The sequence below is a fragment of the Lacerta agilis genome, chromosome 1 (assembly GCF_009819535.1).
Source record: "Lacerta agilis isolate rLacAgi1 chromosome 1, rLacAgi1.pri, whole genome shotgun sequence".
Taxonomy (NCBI): Eukaryota; Metazoa; Chordata; class Lepidosauria; order Squamata; family Lacertidae; genus Lacerta; species Lacerta agilis.
The window spans coordinates 75781602-75801574 of NC_046312.1; the positions used below are offsets into that span (position 1 = coordinate 75781602).

At 43.8% G+C, this 19973-nt stretch overlaps 1 protein-coding gene across 2 annotated transcripts in view; it reads left to right on the forward strand.

The window, feature by feature from the left end:
- The first annotated feature begins 258 nt into the window (after nt 1-258).
- Nucleotides 259-19973, forward strand: part of HRAS (HRas proto-oncogene, GTPase) — a 46207-nt gene continuing 26492 nt past the window's right edge. The window contains exon 1 of one of the 2 annotated variants that reach the window (XM_033156010.1): nt 259-774. The gene's annotated coding sequence lies outside the window, so the exon portion shown is untranslated. Of the gene's footprint in view, nt 775-2268; nt 2290-19973 lie in introns of those variants that run through there. The other variant, XM_033156019.1, reaches the window with a different exon arrangement.

Genomic DNA, 19973 nt, shown 5'->3' on the forward strand with positions numbered 1-19973 from the left:
AGAAAGGAGAGGAGGCTTAATTTGACTGGAGGAAGCGGAGAGCTCTAAAAATAATTGTGGCAAAAGAAGAGGCAATTCCCCGCTCGCCGCTCGCGACGCCCGTTTCCTCTCCAAGCCCCTTTCAGACCTCGCCGCGCGCCCAGGCCAAAGCAGTAGCAGCGCGGCCGGCAGGCGGGGAGAGGGAGAAGGGGACGCGGGGCGTGATTGACAGGCCCCGCAGCCCACCACGAGGTCGGAGGAGCGGAGAGGCCGCGGCAGGCGCGCCGAGGTTCAGCCCAAGCGCCTATCAGCTGCTCCGGGAGGAGGCTGTGAGTGACGAGGGGGCGGGGAGCGAGTGGAGTTTGGGCGTGTGCTGCTCGCTGCCTGGGGTTCGCCTCGCGCGCACACACACATTGTCCAGGCTGACGACGCCGACGCCGTAACAGCCGCCTCTCCCCGCCCTCCCGCAGCACAGAGAGCGCCTGGATGCTGGGTGCCAATGCGGGGAGGGCGCTGCAAGAAGGGGGCTCCGCCGCCGCCGCCTAGGTGGAAAGTTCACTGCATCGGGCCAACGGGGAACTGACTTGGAGCAGCCACCCTCCTGCAGGCAAAGGGACACAAGGATCTGTGGATCTATCCAGGGGGGCTGATCCTCCCCCCCCCATGCAAACTTTGCATTTCTTCCCCCGCTGCCTTTAAAAGAAAAAAAGCCCCACTGACTCCCCTGAGAAAAGCGCAGCTTTACTCTACTGCCTTTGCAAGGAAAGTAGCCTCGTGGTGGGGGGACAGCAGACGGTGAGTAAAACCCCTTCCCACCCTGATATATTTTGCTGTTTTGTGGGTGGGGTGGGCGGGAGCAGTGCATTCCCCGAGCCTTCTTCCTTGGAAAAGTAATTTGTTAGCAGCAGCAAAAGAACAGGGAAGGCAGCCGAGTGCCCAGTGGTCTGTGGGGCGAGCGTCGCCCGTCTCTCTTTCGCAGCCTGCTCGGGAGACGTTCAAAGCGATGGGTGTAGTTCGCAGCAGCAAGCACTGCAGTGGCTCCGGCGGCGTGTCCCAGGGAGCATGTGTGGGGACAGCGGGGAGAGCTGCTGGCTGCAGCCTGGCGTCGCAGAGCTGGGCTTTGCCGGCCAACAAAAAGGCGGGCTCGCCTGCCATGGACGCTCTCTCTTCCTGGAACGCAGCTGAAGCTGCTGCAGCTGTAATCTGAGTTTCCAAAGTGAGCGGTGAAGTCCAGCTCTGCCCTCCCCCCCCCCTTCCCCACGGCAGCATTTTAAACACCCAAGTATAAGAGAGTCGGTCAGGGGCATAAGAGTGTGTGTGTCGGGGTGGAGAAGTGGGTTGTTGACGGTAAGTTTGGGAGGCGTCCCTTGGAAAGAAGAGCCTTGAGGGAAGCGTGAGGTCATACATTCTGACAAGGAAGCAAGTGTGTGTGTGTGTGTTGGGAAAATGGCCTCGTGTGCGTGTTTCTGTCTCTCTCTCTCTGTGTGTGTGTGTGTGTGTGTGTGAGAGAGAGAGAGAGAGAGAGAGAGAATATCAGCCTGCAGTGGGGTGCGCCTGTCTCCATGTAGACGGGGAGGGCAGGGGTGACAGCACTACGTTGGAGGGGTGTAGCCTCTTGTATTCTTCAGGCATGTGGTTGTATTTTTCATTCTGAGGTTTCTGACTCCTCCCCTTTGTTGTTAGTCCTTCACTTGTTACAAGCTGAATCTTTCGTAAAGATGCATGCATATCCATGCTTTAGGGATCCCTGCATAGAGATCTGCAGGTGCGTGGTGTGGTGCTTGTGTGCAGATGAAGGGGTAATGGGACAATACTGTCACCCCCTGCCCTAGTCTAGTAGCCACCTCGTACCACAAGCTCTAAAAGCTGTGGACCTGCATATCTTGTTTGCACACAAGGAAGTATGCTGACAATGTGATCGATCTCTCTGTTTCTCTCTTCGCTCCCCCTCCACACCCCAGCACAGTGTGCTTGTTGTCCTCCAGTCTGACAGTGTTTGGGGCTAATGGAGGGTTAAGAATCACCTGCTTGCCTGCCTCCCTGCCTAGGTTTACGTGGTCTCTGCTTTCTGTAAACACTTCCTGCCAGCCAAGCAAAGGGGGATATGGGAGGGGCGTTGCATCTTCCAGAAAAAAACAAAACCCAAAGCCTGCTGTGACTCTTCCTTTGCCTGTTTGTTTCCTCCTTCGCTCTATGGCTTGCTTGCTTATTTATTTATTTTGCCAGGACTCTAAGTACCTCTGTGTTTGTTCTCGCTTACTCTTCTGGCATCCATCTGCAATTTAGGGAGTGGTCGGGAGATGATATGAAGTAAGTTTGTTCACAGCCGCAGATCTAGGTGGCTGCTGTTCTTTTGGCAAGTGCATAGAATGGCAGTGCCCCTGATTCCCTTGTTATAGTTTTGAAAGGCTTTAGGGGAGGAGGGTCATGGAGGCGGCAGAAGTGGGGGTTTTTTGTTGTTGTTTTTTTGCATAGAACGATGAGTGCTTTATATTCTTGGCCCTTTGGGACCCCTAATCCTTCCCTTTGATCCTGTGTTGCATTCTAGCCTGTAGTAGACTCCTAGTATGACTGTGCACTGATTGAGGAGGGGTTAACATGGCTTCCTTCCTTGCTGGTTTATGCCACTCCCAGTGCTGCAAGCTGTCACTTGAGAATAGTTGCTGGGGGACTCTGGTTCTCTGAGTTAATGGTGGGCAAAATCCCAGGTGACTGATGGCCCAGGATCGTAGAAATTCTGTGCTGTGTGCCTAGGAATGTGACCCCCCTCCCATTCCCCACCACCAAAAAAAAGAAGGGGGGGGAGCCCTGTGCTAAACACCGGTATCCAGATTTTGAAATTGGCCACCAAATCATTTTAAGCATGTTTATGTCCTTGCTTGGGCTAAACAGTAATGTCTGCCTGTACTGAGCTATGGTCGGAATGAGTTTATTCCCTCTAGAATCAGGGTGGGAGAGGTTCACATCCTGTTGTTAAAGACAAAAGTCATTCCAGACAGTGAGATCTGGCCACTGACTAAGTGTGTAGTAGCTCCCTGTGGGAGCTACTCAGAACCCACCTGTGAACTCCACCCATGGAAGCGGAAGGCACTGCTCCCTTGTGTCTTGTTGTTCTCTCTGAACGCTTGACTTAATATCATTCCCATCAGTCAGGTGACCCTGTTGGTGGGGGCCTACTAATATTGGGGAATCAACTATTATTTATCATACTAAATAACAACAGTTCTAGCAGGGGGCGGAGACAACATAAGCTACACTAATGGCTCAAAAGCATGTGTGTCTTATTGCAGCTTCTTGTTGGAGATGGACTGATTCTGCACCCCCATGCAGTCTTCTTGGACCAAGTGGGATTTTTGAGAAAATGTGCATCGGATTATGTTTGAATCTAGTCTAGCACTTGTGTTAATTGGGGGGGGGGGAGGGAAAAGTCCTCTCTGCCTAGGATATTTTTTTTCTTGAAAATAACTGATTCATGGGAAAATGGTTGAATATAAACAGTTTAAATCATAGCTTTCAGCTTGCTGACTGAAATAATTTAAATCACTGGCAAATCTGTAATTCCTACTGATGCTGTCAAGTGATGTTGGTGACAAATTGCTCAGCATCACAAAGTTAGAACTTTGCCTAGGCATAGTGGCTTATTTTAAAAGAGAGAAGCTGACTCTCAAATCTATCTGAAAAGCAAGTCTTCTGCCCTCAAAAATTTACCTCTTATTTCTAGATGGTGAATACTAGCTGTAGTTTCTCAGATGTGAACCAGTACCTTTCTATTCATGCAGAGGAAATTCTTGACTCCTTATCTGGATGTTGTTGTATGATGGTCCTGGTATGACCAAGCTGGTTCTCTCTCTGAGCCCTGGCTCAAATTAAGTCTTGCCCAGGCAGTGGAGGTTCTACCTTTTGTAAGCAGGACTGAAAAATACAAATGGAACAAGACTTTTTAATGCAGGGGGTGGGGTGGTAGGTAGGGTTGGAGTTGAGTTAAGTTGGGGAAAGCATTTTATTCTAATAACTTTGTGCATTGAACCTACTTTGAGGACTGCTTCCCAGATACATTTTTTTAATGTGGAAAATATTGGGGTGTGCACTTGTGGTGTAATAGGGAAGGAAATGAATTTGTCACGCTTTGCTGGCATCTAAAAGATTTTTACTCAAGGCTTGGAACATGTTAAGTTTCTTCACCAAGGTGGACATGATACCTCATGCATGCACAAACGTAAACAGTGGTTAAGTGTGAGTGTGTGAATATATAGAGAGTTCATGACAAGATACAAAATCTTTAATAAAGAGGAACTTTTATGGAAGGCTCAATCCAGGTGACTTTCAAACAACTCTTCACTTAATGATAATTTTGTGTTGAAATACAATGCAATATTTTTTATTATTATACAGGTTTGTCATATAGGATTATTATTAATGAACAGAGGGATTGGGGTTATTTACTCAGTATCCTTTCTTGGAATCAGTCCAGGAGTCTCCTGAAATTTAATGAGGTCATGGTATTTGCCTTCATACGTAGGATTTCACTTTTTTCAGCCTGCACTACTGAGTGTATTTACTAGGTAACAAGTCCCTAGGAACTCAGCTGGACTTCCTTCTGACTAGATATGCTTAAGGATTGAACCACCATTCTTCCACTTGCTCATATTCTTTTCATCAGAGTTGTGGAGCTGCAATTATGAATCTGGGCAGGAATTGAAAGCAATATAAATATTCTCCTCGACTCTTGGTTTATCTAATAAATTTGTTGGTAGCATTTCTGCTAAAACAATTTCCCAAAGTGACATAAAAATTCTTAAATTTAGGTTCTTGTTTCCTGTATCTAAAGGTAAAGGTAAAGGGACCTCTGACCATTATGTGCAGTCGCGGACGACTCAGGGGTTGCAGCGCTCATCTCGCTTTACTGGCCGAGGGAGCCAGCGTACAGCTACCGGGTCATGTGGCTAGCATGACTAAGCCGCTTCTGGCGAACCAGAGCAGCACACGGAAATGGTGTTTACCTTCCCGCCGGAGCAGTACTTATTTATCTACTTGCACTTTGACGTGCTTTCGAACTGCTAGGTTGGCAGGAGCAGGGACCAAACAACGGGAGCTCACCGCATCGTGGGGATTCGAACCCCTGACCTTCTGATTGGCAAGCCCTAGGCTCAGTGGTTTATCCCACAGCGCCACCCGCGTCCCATCTCTTGTATCTAAGACTGCACCTATTGTTAAATATGTTATTAAGAATGTAACTGATCTGTAGGAAAGATTTTATGAACTGAAAATATATGTTGTCCATGAAAATCTTTCAATAAAAAACAATTTAAAAACACGTTATTAAATTAAATATATGTTAGTAAAACATGTTTGCATATGAGTAATGAATAAGCATATGTTCTATATTCATACTTTATTGCAAGCTTTCAGTGAGGAAGTAAAGTGAAAGGAAAAAAGAGGGGAAACAAAAAATTCTTAAAATTGTGATTACAATATGACCCATTGTCAAACCCCTTATAGTTGGTATATAGTTTCAAGTAATATTATCATTGGTCAATTTTAAATATTTTTCTAAAGTAGTACAGTGGTACCTTGGGTTAAGAACTTAATTTGTTCTTGAGGTCTGTTCTTAACCTGAAACTGTTCTTAACCTGAGGTACCACTTTAGCTAATGGGGCCTCCCACTGCCACTGTCATGCGATTTCTGTTCTCATCCTGAGGTAAAGTTCTTAACCTGAGGTTAAGCGGAGTCTGTAACCTGAAGCGTCTGTAACCTGAGGTACCACTGTATTTATGCATCCTGGTACTTTGCTCCACAAATTTGAAAGTGTCAGACATTTCATAAGCATGTGCTTCAAAGAAGCATTTCCCTTATTACATCTCCAGCAGCATGTTGTTGTAGATAGTCCTTTCTATACAAATGTAGCGGACTCCAATCAATACTAAATATAATTTTTTGTTGTATAACATGTAATCTATAATCTAATGACACATTTGTTACAGAAGCTAAAACATTGTCCCACTGCTTAGGTAAAATAGGGTTTGTTACATTTTGAGCAATGTTAATATAAATAAGAGTTTTATGGATAGTCTCTTTGTTAAAAATATGGGTGCATGGAACTGTATACAGTACTGGGAAAGAACAAAGAACTTTAATTTCCTAAAAAAGAAAAGAATTTAATTTCCTAAAAAAGAAAAGATGGAGGTATTTATAGTAAGCGTTGTTGACAAGTGGTCATGTTTGCAATCCTTCCTTGCTGCTTTCTTGTGCATTTTAAAACCTAGGGGTGTGCATATTTTTTTTAGAACAGTGGCCTGAAGTGAACTTTCTAGTTGGTAATTAAACATCAAGACATACCGGTAGCTCTGAGCACTAGCTGTTGGGGGGCAAGCAACAGAGGAGGGCTTTTGGCTGTTTGCTAGCAATGTTTAGTCAGTTGTTGTTGCTGCAGTAATATTATCAGTAGCATTTGACAGCTTTACATGCTGGCAAATTGTGAAAGCAGTGTCCTAGACTGGCACGATAAAGGTCTGGAAAAGATCACAATCTCTAACTTACTAGTAATCTAGACATTTGATTTAGAAATTCATCCTCCTTCCCCCCTTCATTCTTTGTTTCTGTTTGGTTCCTTTACTTTTTCCTCTTTTTCAGTCTAAATTTGAATTGTCCATAAATGGAATTTCAAAGTATTTTCTGTCTCTGATTCCATAGCTTTGAGGGCCTTGTCAAAAGGTGGAGGGGTGTGTGTATGTGTGGAATAAATAAACAGAAGAGCTTTGTAGAACACTACTTTCATTATTTGGGTGCAAGAACACCATTTGAATGTTTTAATTTTATATTGTTCGCCTTTATACATCTGTAAACCAGCAATAGGCAGCCCTATCACATAAGGACAGTTTAGATTTTGAAAGCGCCTCCAATTTTCAAACTGCTTCATAGAAATCCAAACAAAGCCCCCTTTCTGCCTTCCTTTACTTAGTTTCTCCATAGGCATAATATTCTCTCCATGTTTCTTAACTTCTTGTCCATTAGCTTGCTTACTTAACCCTAATGCCACTGAATTGCATACATTATTTATTTAGTGATAAATGGAGTACCACTGTTATACCCTCCATACACAGGGTAAATTCCAGAGGTGTCCATCCAATTGTAATCCTCACGTGATTCTCTTAAGAAATGAATTTATGCAGTAAGGAAGTGTGGGAAATTGCATTCAAAAATAACTATGCATGACAGCTAGTTAATGCATGGTTAAGATCATAGTGCAAGTGCCCCCTGTCCTTGGGAGGCAGGGATTGGCAAAGCCTTTGTCATGCCCCCTCACTCTGGAAGGAAGTAAAAAAAAGGTAAAGGGACCCCTGACCGTTAGGTCCAGTTGTGGACGACTCTGGGGTTGCGGCGCTCATCTCGCTTTACTGGCCGAGGGAGCTGGTGTACAGCTTCTGGGTTATGTGGCCAGCATTTAGGCTGGGCAATATATTGATATATCTTCCAAAACCGGTTTGAAGTTCACATTGTGATAATTGTTTCATAATATTTGAGCTGGCAATATATTGCAAATCACAATCTGTGTAAGGGCTAGGCAATATCTGGTTTTCAGCATCGCGATAACTCACCAGCTAAACACTGCAATGTTATCACCAGCTAAACAATGCAATCTACCATGATGTCTGAAATAAGGATGGAACTGTACAGAGGCGAACAGGACAATGTCCTGGCAATGGCTACTACTTAGAGGTCTAAAACAGATAAATGACAATGTTATCAATCATCACACACTCAGTTTCATCAGCAGGCAAGCCAAAATGTATCCCAACAGGACTTTTGGTTTTGGGCTTGGACGCAGGTGGCGCTGTGGGTTAAACCACTGAGCCTAGGGCTTGCCAGTTAGAAGGTCCACGGTTCGAATCCCTGCAGCGGGGTGAGCTCCTGTTGTTTGGTCCCTGCTCCTGCCAACCTAGCAGTACGGAAGCATGTCAGAGTGCTTAAATAGGTACCGCTCCAGTGGGAAGCCGTTTCCGTGTGCTGCTCTGGTTCTCCAGAAGTGGCTTAGTCATGCTAGCCACATGACCCAGAAGCTGTACGCCGGCTCCTTCAGCCAATAAAGCGAGATGAATGCTGCAACCCCAGAGTTGTCCGTGACTGGACCTAATAGTCAGGGGTCCCTTTACCTTTACCAAACGGTGGTATTCAGAACAATCCATAGTATGATGATGAGTCTTTCCAAAGGCAGAGACTGTCCTGGGAGCAAATGGAAGGACTGATGGATGATAAATCTCTGCCTTTGGGGAGCTTTGATTCCTGGCCCCCTGGATGGAAAGGGAATCCTGGCTGCAAGAACACTGGTTGTAGGGTGTGTTTCTGGGGATGGGAGAAAACAGCCAGTTGGAAATGACTGACTTGATTAGCATAATGCATAGGAAATAAAAGTCATTTGCAGCCTGATGGGCAGTGGCCTGCCCCACCCCTTGTCTCATCTTTTGTTCCTTCAGATGAGGCCCTGACTATTTGATTTTTAAACATGATTTTATCACCCTGAACAATGCTGTGAGGAAGAACACTTCTATATTTGTTTTTGTTATTGCTTATGGTTACGTATACTGCATATATATTTGTGTAAGTACTTTTAAAAAAGATTTATAGTTTCTAATACATTTTGCATTTGCATTAAAATGCAAGTTGATGCAGCCATAGAATGGTATCTTTGGAATCTCTACTATTGTGTATTCAGAGAGATGACATCATATGCTAGTTTTTACACAATAGAACTTTATATTTGAAAACTGAAGGAGTGTTGGGAAGCTACATGTATCTAGAATGTCTATTCCTTGTCATAGCTCACGTGTTCTCCCTTCCTCCCACCCCGAATCTTAGGTGCGTGTATGATGTTGCCTTTCTGCAAATACAGGCTGCTTCTATGTCTATTTGGAAGTAAGCCACACAGTGTTTTTAGTGCGACTTATTTACTGATAAGTATGCATAGGATTGCAGGCAGTGCAGTTATAGCTTTGTAGGTGATAAAATATTCCATAGTTTCACATGTTCCCTACAAGAATTCTAGTGAATGAGATGGATGTTTGAGTGGTAAACAATGAATGCTTTGGATGGCAGGGACACTGTTAACATGTATATCCAATACTTATGTGCATGTAGGTTTTAAAACTGGTTAGATAAAAATTGGAGAAGAGTCAAGTATATTTAAATTTTACTTGCTTTAATACACTGATCCTTGTAAAATGGCATTTTGATAAACTTTCAGAGAATATTGAAAGTTGCAAACCTATTTTGTCTCCTTTATATGATCCAATAATATATAGAATACTATCCTGTTTTGTTACAGTATAGTCAACAGTGGTGGATAATTGCGTTCTTTTCAGTGAGAATATGTCATATTAAATTACAGGTTTGGGAGTCTATTCTCTCATATTTTGGTAACGTCCATCTTCCTCATTGTAATTTTTATTGCTCTTGTGTGCTTTCTCTCTTCTTTCTTTTAGTGTTTCTTGAAAACCTCTTTCCTTTATTTACTTCTTTTGCTTTTAAAAACCATATATATTTAATAATTATATGGCATTTCCTCCAGGTACAAAGAGTCAGAGGAAGTTTACCTTGGTATGGGTATAAAATTGTGATGGACTGGGGTGGATTCATTTCATGCATGCTGTTCAGTTTGTTTGTTAGAGTTTTCCAAGTTAGTTGTGTGGAATCCACCATACCTTTGTTAACATGATTGTTTCCCAATTATTATTGGAGAATGTATTGGATGTTGATAAGAATCTTGTTAAAATTGCACTCCTGGTTTAAACAGTGAATGGGGAAGCTATGACCCAATAGATGTTTAACTCCCAACTCCCCTTCAGCCTGAGCTAGCAGGGCCAAAGTCCAGGAACAATGGTAGTTGGAGTCCCACAATACATTGGGGGTGGAGTGATGGGAGAGATTCCTTATACCATGTTTGAAACAAGTCAACTTCATTGTGTACAAGTCAACTTCTATTGTGTAGAGCTGGACTTGTTTTGAAACTGATGAAGTACCTAAAGGCTGGCCAGGATTAGTAAAAATGGAAGCTAGATGCTAGTGAAGTCCTTACAAAGAGAGGGGGGGAGTGTATAAGCCTGAGACTTTGCTTAGCCTCTTACTATTCATGCACATGTGTGTGAACCAGTCCAGTGAGTGTCTACTTGGTGGCAACCATGGGTTTGCCAAGACATTACTTGAGAAACAGTCTTCAATATATAAAATCAGATTAAAGAGAAGGCATAACAACTGGGACCCAGGGGACAGAAATCTTAAGTATCACTGTAGTGAAGTATCAGCCCTTAAGTTTTTGTTTTCCTTTTGCTAAACTCCAGGCATTTCTGTTATCTTCAATCTGTGAGCATCATTGGAACACATAAAAATTATTTTGTCTTGCGACATTTTCTCTCGGGCTGCATAAGTAAATATAGTTGACTAGGAACCAAGTCCTATTTAACTTGTTAGAACTTGATTCTACGTAAACATGTAGAGTGATATTTTACAACTCTAAAAAAGCACATTTTAACCCCCCCTTAGTCTGTTTTCTGTTGCATTTGAATGCTGTTACTGCAGAAGAGCAAGTAAATGTACATTCTACCCAATGTAGTTTTTACACTTGCAGACCTGAGCATAAACTCTTTTAAGCCTTGTGTGAAAATGACCAAAGTGTCTATCTCTTTGTCTATTTTAATATACTGTAAGTTGAACAATTTCTTCTCATGGAAATTATGTCTTTCTCTGGGTTGAGTTTACTCCCATAAAGGCATGGTGGATGATAGATTGTTTCCTTAAGTCCTTCCTGCTGCTTAGTTGCAAAGCTTTTGAACTTTGCTTGTTGGGGATGGCAGTGGTAATTTATGCTGTTTGTTGGTGTTTTAATAACATAGGCAAAAAAGTATTGACCCTGTTTTTCTTCTTGGCAAAGATCAGTAGTGATGAAAAAACAATAAACCCTTTCAAAATGGAGACATACATGTGAAGTTCCTCTACTCCTAGAACCTTTATTTCTGCTTTCTGTAAGGATGCCAAGGTGTTGTAGGGGGTGAAATTGTTAACTAGAGGCAAGTAGCACATATCTTAAACCTGGTTACATAGACTTTAAACAATATCTCCTTCTGCTTTCACCTGGGAGAAATGGTATGATTGATAATACCATGCTGTCAGTCTTGGCTTCAATCTACTTTCAAGCATAAAATAAGTGTTTGATCTGTATGAGCATTATAGCCATGTTGTGCTGTCACTGTAAACAATACATTGGTGTAGTCACATTTTGCCTGTTTGGGTACTTGCTGCTAGCAGTGTACCATATCAACCTGTGCTGTACTCATTATTGGCCTTAAAGGCTGGTGATGGGAAGGGGTTTTTTTGGGGAACATTTTGCTTTGAATCCAGGTTGTTGGTACTGCTAGGATGTGTCATGTTCCGGTTCTCATTGTCTCCGAATTGCTCTATTTACTCAGAGTTGTGCATTTACCCGCACTACTACTCCAGGTTAGAACTTCGGTCACCTAACCAGGGCCTGGCACAGGAACTATCAGAATATGTGTGATGTAATCCATTGCATGAACTCAGTCATTGCTTAAAAGCAGCTGGTCTGCCATCAAACCTGAGCAGAAACAGCTGTCTGGCCTCTGCAAATTGACCCAAATACATAACATCTCTGAGGGACTTTGATTACTTTGTGGACTTTGTGCTGTTGGAGGATTGCACAATGGATATTGGAGTTGGGGAATGTGAAGAAATTATCTCTCTGTGTGTATAAATGTCTGTAAATGTGTGTGTTTGCAATGTTCCGCAACAGTTCGAGGCTTTGTACTGCTACGATGTTGCAAGACTGTGTAGCAATAGATCTTGGTAACAAGTTCTGACAGAGAAGAGTAAGACTAACACTTTGAGATTTTACTAGGCGGAGCTTGGAACAGGTAAATTCACTCAGATTGGCCTGGATGAGAGCAAGACTGCAATTGGCTGGAGGTTGCAGTCATTTGTCAAGGAAAGGCAGTCAGGTTTAGTTAGTTGGGATTTTGACAGTTGAGTTGGATGGAGAAAGGGAGTTGATGAGCACAGTGTGAGGGATAAGACCACAGAACAGCTGAGGGGGGGAACTGTGGCATGTATATTCATAAACAGGGTGTTATTAACAGTTGTCCAGAGAAGATCAAGGAAGAGATCCAGTGGCTGAAAGGCTGCCCTGGGCAAAGACCTTAAGAGTGGAAGTTTCTTTTTTTTAAAAAACTGGTGGATTGGAAGCTCTCTAGCATCAGCAAAGGAGGCCTTATTTACTCCAGAAAACAAACTTTGGGAGAGGCTCTAGGTGTGATTCTTGTTAATTAATGTGACTTCTTTCAAGTGAACTATCACTTTAGACAGAGTGACGATGCAGGGGAAAGATATGGAAGAGCACCTTTGCTAATGATTTGTCAGTTCTCTGCTCTTTGGACGAAAGGATTTTAAAAAATCTCAAAGATTTATTATGTAAGCGAATGATTAATAGGCTTGAATACAACTAGTTAGGGTACTTCAGTGTTGCTCCTGTGAGAATACAGGCATTCTGCATTGCAGGTATGCCAATCAGCTATTCCCATATTAGTTAGGTCCAGTGCCAAGGTTCCCTCACCACGAGAAGTGAGGTTGCAGGGAACCAGGCAGAGGGCCTTCTTGGTAGTGGCACCTGCCCTCTGGAATGCCCTCCCATCAGATGTCAGGGAAATAGACAACTACCTGACTTTTAGAAAGCATCTGAAGGCAGCCCTGTTTAGGGAAGTTTTTAATGTTTGATGTATTTATCGTGTTTTTAATATTCTATTTGCAGCTGGGAAACCCAGCCAGATGGGCGGGGTATAAATGATAAATTATTATTATTATTATTATTAGACATTCACATGCCCCACGCTTAACGTTTGAGGTGAGCTTAATATTGGATAAATAAATAAATGGCAATTGCAGTTGCTAAGTATGTATGAGCAGTCTTTTTTGTTAAAGTAATGTGCCCTCAAATTTGCCTTTGGTATCTTGGGACTGATCTCACTATGCATGAAACTACTGCTAGACATCTTTGCTAGAATCTGAAGTTCATGTCAGTAGTACTGCAACCATACATACACTATAGAACAAGCCCAGATTCACCTATTGGGACTTTTGAGTGTAAGCAGAAATAGGGCTGGATTGTAAAAATACAGAGTTCAGTCCTTCCACATAAAAGTAAGTTTAAAATCTTGCAGAAAATTCACATCGTGGGGCCTGGGCAAGTAATTGGAATAAGTTACTAGCAGGTAGCTGTTGAATCTGGATAATCCTGCCATTCCTCTTCTTCAACCCCCACGGTTGGCTAATAGTCTGTAGGATGAGAACAGAAATCCCTGAAGCTTTTGTGAAGCATGACTAATCACAGACTTCAGCACATACAGAGCACACCCAGGCCAACAGCCAACATCTTTCCACAGCATAATCCTGCCCCCATAGCTTTGCACGTCTTTCAGTACATTTGAGCACTCATAAAATTTCTACTTGCTGTGCTAGGTTTGTGATAAACTGGCAAGCTGCATTTGTATGAAGGTTTGTTAATTGAATACAAAGACCTAAAGGTGAAAAGAGTTTTGATGCCCACTTTTTGCTCAGTGTTAAAAGACTTAAAGGGTGGGTATACACTTAATACCCCCAGTACTTAATCATAATTGTATTCTCTTATAGTGTGTGAATTTTGCCTGTCCTCCCCATAGTGGCATTGCACATGATACAGCTGGATTGATGTTGACCACAGTTAAGGCCAACTGGTGTGCATTATCTTCGCTTATAAAATGATGTCAAGCCATATACGTTGAGGATGGGACAGGCTGCTTTGGTCACAGCTCTGTCTATAGCCTTCTTATGTCATACAGGGTTGGGTGAGACTGCTGCCAAAAGTAAAAGGAGCAACCCTGCAGACACAGGTAACTCCAACCAGCATTTGAAATTACTGGGCGCCAGTCACATCTCCACCTGCCTGGCTGCAGTCAGCTGGTCTGACGGGTCCAGTCTGATGGATGCTCTATCCCCGTCAAATACCTGATTTGCTCAGCAGCAAAAGACAAGTCCTTTTTTTTTTGCTGCTGCACTGCCAGGTGAATCAGGTGTTTGGCAGGGTAGAACAGTAGCAAAAGAGCATCTTTTGCTGCTGCATTACATTGCAGACCCCCTGATTCATTGCCTAGGCATTTTGTTTGGGTGCCTACAATGGCTTCTAGCATTCTTATCTCAGTTTCTAACACTGCTCCAACCTTTTCGGATAGCGAGCCTCTACAGCTGTGATAGTTGGATGTGGCCTTGCATGAAGCCTTCTCCACAGACTCCTTTCTGGGATCTTCTTGTTCTGATGTTCAAACTAATGTCCTTTTTCTTTCCCCATCTCCAGCTTGTCTGTTCCTGGACTTATTTCTGTACAAATCTGAAATAGTATTGATGCTGCTTTCAGTCTTTAAGTTGGAGACAGGTGCCTCATTGGAGGGATCCGCTGTTGGCTTGCTTTGTGTCTGGCTCAGGTTGGTTTTTCTCCCCCAAACCTGAAAAGTTACCAACCTATTAATTTATCCACACTATTGTAGTGTCTGGAACTAGCCCTTAGCCAGTGCGCAGGAGCCATTTTATGAAACAGAATCCATCTTAGGGCGATGAAACTGTACAGCAGTAGCTGCACCTCATGCTCTCAAACCAATGAAATGGAAGACAAAGGTACCTATGCTATAAGACAAGGATGGGGAACCTTGGGCACTGGGGCTGAATACAGTCCTCCAGGCCTCTCTGTCTGATTCTTGGGATTCTCCCTGGCCAAGTCACACTTCCCAGGCTTCACCCCTCACCAGTCCTATTTTGCACCATCCTCGAATGTTTGCATGACTGGAAAGTATCGCCGAACACTGATAATAACTCCTGCTTGCTTGAACGGAGGATTGACAGGGGTGTGTGAGTCTTTGTAGAAAGTAACCTATTGTGTAGAGGTTAAATTTACATGTGTTTCACTGCTGACTTTTGCATGGGGGCCCCTGGAGGTTGCCCAGAAGGAAATGCAGCCCTTGAACTGAAAGAAGTTCCCAACCCTTCATATAAGGAAATGGCTCCAATATCAAAGTTTCATAGCTGTAACACAGATAGGGATTATGATATTGTGCCACCTTCATGTTCTGTAGCATTGTATGAGAACCTACCCATCCTAGACTGGTTATGAAACCTCTAATTGCTGTCACTATGGGAAGATCCAGGGGGTGGTGCTGAGGTCTTAAATATAGGTGTAAAGTCTAGCAAGTTTGGGGGTTTGTTTGTTTGGTTTTGGTTATTGTTCTCCATGTTTGCCAGCTGTTGTGAACATTTGCAAACTAGTGTGTTTCCCTCTCCTACATTCCCTTTTGTTGTTGCGGTAGGAGAAGATCCTTGGAAGACTCCACCACCTGCATTGATGTTTTTCCTTGTGAACAAGTCTGAGCAAATTAGCTTCACTAGCATAGCAATTTCTAAATGCATTCCTGTGGGTTTTTAATAAGCTGTGGCAGCCTGCCTCAGCGAGGCCTTGCAGGCCACCTCTGGTTCTGCCACCGTCTCCTGCTGCCACTGCAAGGCCTTGCTGGCTGCCACTCTTGCCGCCGCCACAACAAGGCCTTGCAGGCTACCGCCACTTCTACTGCTGCCACCCACTGCTGTGGCAAGGCTTAGAAGGCTGATGATTATTGTGCCACTGCTGCCACTGTTTCTGCCCCCCACCCCCCAGCCGTTGTTGATCCTACCGCCACCTGGCTGCTGCCACTTCTGCTGCCTAGTAGGCCTGCTGGTAGTCCCAGATTATTTGTATGCATTATGACTCATCATCATCATACTTTGGATTGTCTGGAATACCACCATTTGGTAGCCAAGCCCAAAACCAAAAGTCCTGTTGTGATGCATTTTGGCTTGCCTGCTGCTGAAAGTACCCATGAAGTGATTGATAATAACATCATTTATCAGTTTTAGACCCTTAGCTGGTGATAAATGGTGATATTGAAAACCAGTTATCACCCAGTCCTAGTTTTAACTTCTGCCTTGGTGAAGAGCTTCTTGGGGATGGGTAATATTTAAAGTTGAGGAAGATCTCATTTCTTAATCAAGACTTTGGTCCTGCACTACCATAATCAGAAAGGTATTTGTCATAAGTGTTGTAGGAGAGTCTCTTGCTTAAATGCTATCATTGAGCACAGATGGTGATAATTCGTTGGGAGAGGAAATAAATGATACTGAAATTTTGGATCATGAGGCAAGTTGTTGCTTAGCAAATGTGTCGTTCCCAATAAAACACTTTGTGAAGTACAGCTGTACTGAATGACGGCTAATATCATACTTTGCTTTGCCATATGACTTTGATACCAAGTTTGGGTACTTAAAATCTGAGTAGTCCAAACACTTTCCACTCAGTGCCTGAAATTGTAGAAGCCTGACACTCGAAATATCCCAGATGCACGATTCTCCTGCCATTCAATAAAGATGGAACTTAGAAAGTTATCTATAATTCAACATTGAATATCTTTCAGGGGTCATAGAGCTCTGCTAGGAAGGAGAAACAGGAAAAGAAACCTGGGGAATCACATTGAACCAACACTTCTTTATAGCTTATGCTGAAAAGAGCACCAGCATCTTATTGAGGGGTGGTGTTAAATTCTGACACTAAAATCTCTGACCCCAAATTTCCACACCTAACGGACAGTGTGTCAATATAATGCTCTCACTTCTTTCCAGCAGAGATTGGCAGTGTTACGTCTGTTCTTGGCCACACTGCTAATACTCTAACCATCACGATTGTCTGGAAACACCTTGTTTTTCTAATCAGATTGTCATATTTTGCAAAAATGTCGAAGGCTGTAAACTTCAGGATTTAGAATGTAGGACAGCGTCTCACCCAATATGGGGATAGCTTTAGAGAAAACAGAAAGATAGGTTTTTAAACTGGGGTTGGGGTTGGGGAAGTGCCGTGCTCTAGTGTTCCAAATGGTATTGTGATGGTAAGATAACTAGTCTGGTTGTGCAGAGGTTTTTTTGATCAGTAGAGAAGCAAGCAAGGAAGTGAAATGTCTTTACTCATGATGGCGTGCACATTAAATGTGCCCTGAGGCACACTTTGTCCTTTTGCCCGCCTGGAATGCTGTTGCATGTTAGCACATGCATACACACACACACCATTTTCATAAGGCAAGATCGTTTTTAAATCTCTTCGTGGAAAGTAAATGATACAGGTTTTAATTATGTCTTGATGTTACATTTTATTATCACGTGAAATGTTTAAGCATTATCGGTGCATGTCCTAAGGTTTATCTGCAGGGGTAGGCAACCTAAAGCCTGGGGGCTGGGTGCGGCCCAATCGCCTTCTCAATCCGGCCCATGGATGTTTCTGGGAATCAGCGTGTTTTTACAAGAGTAGAATGTGTCCTTTTATTTAAAATGCATCTCTGGGTTATTTGTGGGGCATAGGAATTCGTTCATTCCCCCCCCCTATAGTTCAACCCCCCACAAGGTCTGAGGGACAGTGGACCGGCCCACGGCTGAAAAAAGGTTACTGACCCCTGTGCCAGTGTTTTGCAGTCCCTACAGCTCCTCTTCTCCAAGGAGCATGGTTCTCTCTCCATCCCCATTCATTTTATCCTAATGCAACCCTTTGAGGGTAGACATATGAGATCTGTCTCTTACTGAATATGCCTGAAGGATGAAGCAGAGAAAAGGAGGACTCACAATGGACTAGCATCAGGAGCATGATAGAACTGGGATGTGCTGGTGGCTCAGTTTGCGTGGGAAGTTCATGTTAACACTCAAGAAGTGTTGATGCTTGTATACACATAAGCTTTTGAACCGTTTGCATTCTGCACAACTTCCTGTCCCCCCTCTCTGTCCTGAGTACCCATATCCATACCTCTGGTACAAGAAGTGTCTTTGCAAAACAGGCAAGCATCTAAGAAGTGTTTAATATTGTTTTGCAGGAAACATTAAATTTAGATGTTTGCTCTAGGAAAAAGAGCATTTTGAAATTTAAAGATATTTGTCATAGGAGGAGCTGAGGTTCCTCCACCCCCCCAATAAAATATTTGAGCTCCCTCTCCTGGTTGATGGGCATTGCCATTCAAATAGTATGCATACACCGCATCATGTGATCGATTATGCAGGGTTGGACTTACTCCCCCCCCAATATTTTATTCAGTTTGGTACCCCTGTTATTTTTCTAACTTTAGAAAAATCAGAGTTGCAAGCTGTCTCTTGTTCATTGGCTGATCTCAGTCTTGAAGTTACCTCACAATGCCCAGTTTGGGGGAGGGAGATAGAGCTCTGAGAATGGCTCACAGATGAGTGAGCTCTTAAGATCACTTTCCACTCAGATAAAGTGTGCTGCAGCTCTTTCTGAGATCCTGGATGCTCTGCTGTGTACGGGAAGGACAACTCAGGATGTAAACAAATGCAGTCAAGGAGTCTAGAGGCTGAATCTGAGATGGGGCCACAATGGCTCCAGCCCTGCTGCACAGACGAAAACCTGCCTATGAATTTGAAGATCCAAGTACAGCTCTTAAGTTCAGCATATCAGATTCTGCTTAATTTATTGCCTTGTTGCCAGATTAATTAACCCATGCCTTTGCTAATGCTGCATATAGGCAGACATCAGCTGGGTTGCAGTTTGGGAGCATCTTTAGCATAACCAGGTACCGGTATTTCTCTTTCTGTGTGTTTACCCTGGAAGTTTGCGCTCCAGCTGGCAAGAAAAGAAAAAGTAGCTATGGCTGAGAGATGAACGCCTTATACCATGGGTCAGCAAACTAAGGTCCGCGGGCTGGATCAGGCCCAATTGCCTTCTAAATCTGGCCCGTGGATGGTCCGGGAATCCCCGCATGGATTGCCAGTGCATGGATTACCAGCGTGTGCGTTCTTTCCCTCTCTCTCCCTCTCACTCACAAGGTGGTGGCGGCGGCAGCAGCACCTCCCTCCCTCCCTCCTCCTGGCTTCTCCCCACCCTGCCAGGAGGCGGAAGGGGGCTGGGCTTTGTTGGTGCCAGCCCCTCTCCGGAGCCCTTTCGCGTGCCGCTCGTCGTTCCTCTGCTACCACAGCCAGACCCTGCCACTCACAAGACACAGGAGCTGCGGTTGGCTGAGCGCCCCCTCGAGTGGCTGCCATTTAAAGCAGCCCCCTCCGGAGCCCTCTCCCTTGTACAATTTACCCCCCCCCAAAAAAAATAGTCCGGCCCCCCACAAGGTCTGAGGGACAGTGGACCGGCCCCCTGCTGAAAAAGTTTGAGGACCCCTGATTATACCAGGGTTTGCTGTTTTCCAAAAATCTCTCACTAACTGAGGGCACACATATTTGTGTGAGACTGAACTTACACAGTCAATTTTCATAGGAAAACAAGGTGATAAATACATTTAATTCGTTGGTGGTTCCTTCCCCAACGAATGCACATTACGTAGTAAAAGAAGTAGAACGCTTCCATTGATAGCATTGCATTTTCCTTATATATGTATAAAGAAACATAATTTCTCCAGATGTGTGTGGGCTCTGCATTTATCAGAATAGGCAAATGAGGAAGTATTAAAGGATTCCCCCCCCCCTTCATTGATATAGGCAGAACTGTAACTCTGTCAAATGAAACTATGTGAGGACGGGCTCCTTAGTTTAGTGGTTGCTCTTTTTAAGTTGCTCATAGTCACATACTCCTGAGGTTTCCTACAAGTGCAGATGGCTCTGGGTGCAACTTGATACTGCAGATAGGACATGTTGTATCCACAATTTCTGGGATGCTAGGTTGCTGGGGAGCCCATCAGAAGGATGGTGACAAAGCTGATGTACCCTGGATGCAAGAAGGATTGCATGTAAACATTTAGCTGACTAATGAGACTGACCTAAAATGTCATGATTCAAGAAGTGTTCATGTAAGAATGGGGTGTGTGTGTGTGTGTTTCATGTCAGACAATGCCAACAGTTCTGTTCCTCTGTAGTTTATATTACCTCTTGCTTTTGAGGGGGACTG